The sequence below is a fragment of the Vigna unguiculata genome, chromosome 5 (assembly GCF_037176805.1).
Source record: "Vigna unguiculata cultivar grain cowpea cultivar isolate G323 ecotype 2 chromosome 5, ASM3717680v1, whole genome shotgun sequence".
NCBI classification, from domain to species: Eukaryota; Viridiplantae; Streptophyta; class Magnoliopsida; order Fabales; family Fabaceae; genus Vigna; species Vigna unguiculata.
In genome coordinates this window covers 26,426,116-26,431,041 of record NC_140796.1, presented here as the reverse complement: position 1 = coordinate 26,431,041, position 4,926 = coordinate 26,426,116, and the positions used below count along the sequence as shown (strand labels likewise).

The 4,926-nt window shown below is 26.8% G+C and overlaps 1 long non-coding RNA gene across 1 annotated transcript; it reads right to left on the bottom strand.

Annotated features, from left to right (window-relative positions):
• Positions 1–2,235: 2,235 nt before the first annotated feature.
• On the bottom strand, positions 2,236–3,855 carry LOC146886298 (uncharacterized). The gene is made up of 4 exons (XR_014994950.1): positions 3,610–3,855; positions 3,421–3,491; positions 2,550–2,919; positions 2,236–2,420 (listed from the first exon to the last, which is right to left on the bottom strand). It is a non-coding gene; the product is annotated as an uncharacterized LOC146886298 (long non-coding RNA).
• Between the last annotated feature and the right edge of the window lie 1,071 nt (positions 3,856–4,926).

The following is a 4,926-nucleotide window of genomic DNA, read 5'->3' as shown; positions in this document are numbered from 1 at the left end:
AAATTAAATAAATTTTAAACCATTTTGTCTTTTACTTTAAATATTTATTTAATCTCATTTATTTATTTTTATAATTATTATAATTTTTTGGATCTCTTATTCTCTTAACAAATAAATTTTTCGTCCTAAAAAATGAAATTTCTAGAATGCATTTTATACAAAATTAAAAATATTTTAAAACTGTACAAAATTAAATTAATATTTTAAAACATGAATTTGATCGTATAAAATCATATTATTAGTATCTATATATAAATATTTATACAATTGTATAATTAGTTATTAAATTAAATAATTAGTTATTGTAATATATATTACTTGTTTCACGCTCGTAGAAGAAAATTGGGCTTGCTAGAGGAGGAATATGACTCTAAGTTGCTAGAGGATTCTAAAAAAATACTAATGATTTTGGTAATGTTGCAAAGACCAGAGGTGTGCATTTGTTTTATCTTTCTAATAACTCTAAAATATCATATACATATTTTCCTACCTTTCTTTTTCTATTTCTTAGAAAATCTTTTTAATCTCATGTATATAACCATATTCACCCACGTAACAATATATCTTTTCAATAAATTCATTTAACAAATAATCATCATTTATAACTCATTTATAGTGTAATAATTACTTTATATATCTTTCAGAATAATCTCTTATCTTTCATATTTTAAAACATCATTTAAATAAAATAAATCTTTTAAATTAATAAACCATTACGTTTCTTGTAATAACTTTCTAAATAAATACTTTTTTAAATAATTAATGGTCACTTAAAAATATTTAACATCTTTTAACAATATCTCGTAATATTTAATGACATATATCTAATATATTTTTAATTAAATAAATTTTAAACCATTTTGTCTTTTACTTTAAATATTTATTTAATCTCATTTATTTATTTTTATAATTATTATAATTTTTTGGATCTCTTATTCTCTTAACAAATAAATTTTTTGTCCTAAAAAATGAAATTTCTAGAATGCATTTCATACAAAATTAAAAATATTTTAAAACTGTACAAAATTAAATTAATATTAAAACATGAAATTGATCGTATAAAATCATATTATTAGTATCTATATATAAATATTTATACAATTGTATAATTAGTTATTAAATTAAATAATTAGTTATTGTAATATATTTACTTGTTTCACGCTCGTAGAAGAAAATTGAGCTTGCTAGAGGAGGAATATGACCCTAAGTTGCTAGAGGATTCTAAAAAAATACTAATGATTTTGGTAATGCTGCAAAGACCAGAGGTGTGCATTTGTGTTGTCTTTCTAATAACTCTAAAATATCATATACATATTTTCCTACCTTTCTTTTTCTATTTCTTAGGAATTCTTTTTAAATCTCTTGTATATAACCATATTCACCCACGTAAGAAATCGTATATCTTTTCAATAAATCCATTTAACAAATAATCATCATATATACTCATTTATAGTGCAATAATTACTTTATATATCCTTCAAAATAATCTCTTATCTTTCATATTCTAAAACATCATTTAAATAAAATAAATCTTTTAAAATAATAAACCATTACGTTTCTTATAATAACTTTCTAAATAAATACTTTTTAAATAATTAATGGTCACTTAAAAGTATTTAACATCTTTTAACAATATCTCGTAATATTTAATGACATATATCTAATATCTTTTTAATTAAATAATTTTTAAACCATCACTACAAGAAATCAAGTGATTAGAGTCCCAATAAAACCCTTCCAAAATCCAAAAACCGATGCTATCCAAAATTTGCGTGCGAATAAGAGCGGACTCAAAAAAGAGACGGCCTATCCCATTGAAAAGTGACTCTTTCATTTTTTGACACATTTACCTATGTTGCCAGTAGCGTGGGTCTGACCCTCACTTCCAATTTAATATTTAAATGTTTGTGTTGTCAATAGCGTGAGTTCTAACCTTTTTTTTTAAATAATTTATTTGAATTTAGGTTGGACCCTCTCTTATTAAATTTATTATCAAATCTACTGGTGGACGTTGATTACCAATTGCCTCAATCAGAATTAATCATTCTAAATACAAATTAATAATAATAGAATCTCAAGTCATTTTAAACATTAATTAATATCCAACCAAATTATATTTTCATTTATAATTAAGATATATATTTAGGAAGTGCAATTCCAAGTTATTAACTAAAATATACTAGCAACATAGGAACCAAAATACTAGTAACATTGCACTTCAAAAGTGTATAAAAACCTAACCAAAATGACAGAACAACATATAAGAACAAGTGCCATTACAAATCTCAAAATGACAGAAAAGTTCATGAAACCTAACCAAAAGTGTTAATAAATATTACATGAGAAAAGAGAAAAAAAAAACATATTTTAAAAGTAGATTCTCTTGGACAGAACAACACAGGAAGATAGAATTATATTACCTGCAAAAACAATAGAAATAATTAGAATAAATACAATGCACAAAGTGTTCTTTGTATAATAATAAGTCCTCATAATATGTATATATTCTTTGTATAATTCATATCAAGGCTGGTGATTTCTTAACATACCTGAAGCAAATTCTTTTGAGATCAATTCTCCCATTAGTAAGACACACAAAGGTAATATGAACCCCTAGTTCCACCCATCCACTCCTTGGTTTCATTCTCTTCCTCAACAACTACATCACAGTTGGTGCTGACACAGGCCTTATAGAGGTTCTATCACCATAACCCCCCGCCCCCAATAAATCTTTGATCGGATTTACCACCAAGGGAAATAGGAGCTTGGGAAGTTCCAAGCAAAGGTTGAAGTTGAGCTTGCTCCTCCAATATAAGGGGTATAAAACCCCTTTTGAAATGGTGTCAAAGTCAGGATATGGCCTTTGTCCTTTCTTGTAGGTACTGGAGCCTGTGCAAGGTCTGCTCTACTTGTAAGAACCTGAAAACATCAGTACCATATCCTTTAATTGCGAATGTAGAAAAGAAAAAAAAATTAGATTAACATCAATGCTTTAAACATTCTAATTCCCAATTGTCAAATTTACCTATGTTGATGGATGTTTCTAGTGCTAAATGTGAACTAATCAGAAATACAAGGAGCCATTTACAAAATTACAATAAAATAACTTTGTTACTTTCTTAAAGTACTAAGACTCAAAATGATAGAATCACTTAACAATAGGAACCAAAACAATGACAGGGTATAATTATATATCCTCAGAATTGGAAATAATCCAATTCTTTTGATGATAATGCAATGTAAACTACACAAACAAGAGAAGGAAAACTAACTACATAAACCATAAATTTAAAGGGCATACTTCTTTTTAAAAGGGTAGAGAAATCTAGGACCAATCTACAAAATCTAAAACTGCCAAGCTAGAAAAAGGCAGGATATAGTAAATATTTAGAATGGGTTCAGTGAACGACGACGACATACCTCTCAGAACAATGGTATCAGGCTCTCGCTAACTTCAAAACGCGAAATGCTCCTATGAGTCCTTCGTCATTCTGTTAAAATCGTCAAAACCAGAAACAAAAACGACAAGTTTGGGTGAGAGAGCGAGAGACATGGAAGGGGAAAGTAATAAAAGCACATGACTTGCTTAACTTTAGAGATGTTGCTTACCACACCTCTGCTTTGAGAGTCACCGGTAACAAAGGGAGCTAAAATTAGGGCTTTACATTGGGACTCATCGTTGTGGCAAAGGAAATTGAAATCAGGGTTGGAAAGAAAGGGGAAATGGGAAACAGAAAAAAGGTTGGAGAAAAAAAGGGAAAAAAAAGAAGCGGAGCAGAGCGAAACCTGCCCTTTTGATTGAGCAGAGTTACTAGCTCCCAACCTTCAATGTCCCGGGCACATTAGGGATTTTTATTGGTAGCACATCAGGGGCCAACACCAAATTTTAGAGGTTGATTCATGAAGTTATTTAGCTTCAGTCGAATTCTAGCACTGAACGATGGGTTAGGGTTAGCAATTGGACGGTGTGAAATGGCTAAGACAATGAAACCTCCTTGTAACCTCAAGTTTTAAAAATATACTATTTTTTTTTAATCAATATTTTGATTTTCCTTAAATATTGAATATTAAAATATATAATGGAGTCCCTAAAACCGACGCTTAAGATGTAGAAAGTTAAACGCTGCATCATATATTAGCTGTTTCTCACTCACCTAACATTTTTATTCAATAAAATAAAATTCATATAACATGTGTCGGTTAAGCCAACTAAAAAGCTTTTTAACCGACTCTAATGATGTTCACCTCTAATCCAACGTAGCTCAACGGAAGCTAAATTGTGTGATTCTTGTACTGCATTTTGTTTTTTTACTTTAAATATTTATTTAATCTCGTTTATTAATTTTTCTAATTATTATAATTTTTTGGGATTTCATATTCTCTTAACAAATAAATTTTTCGTCCTAAAAAATAAATTTTTAGAATGAATTTTATACAAAATATTTTAAAACTGCACAAAATTCAATTAATAATTTAAAACATGAATTTGATCGTATAAAATCATATTATTAGTATTTATATATAAATATTTATACAATTGTATAATTAGTTATTAAATTAAATAATTAATTATTGTAATATATATATATATATATATATATATATATATATATAATTTATACACAAATTTTATTTATTAATTTAATCACTATTAGTAATCATCTTATTAATAATTTGATAGTTACGTTTGACGGATTTCACTCTCAGTCATTTCAGTATATATAGTCATCATCCCTAACATTAAATATATGCTATAAAACATAATAGAAACATATTCGTATATATTTATATATTTATTATGTACATATAATGGATCATGCTTCTACTAATACACGCCGAAATAGAAGATACATAAATCTGAAACTTTTCCGATTCACAGCTTAGAATATATATATATATATATATATATATATATATATATATATA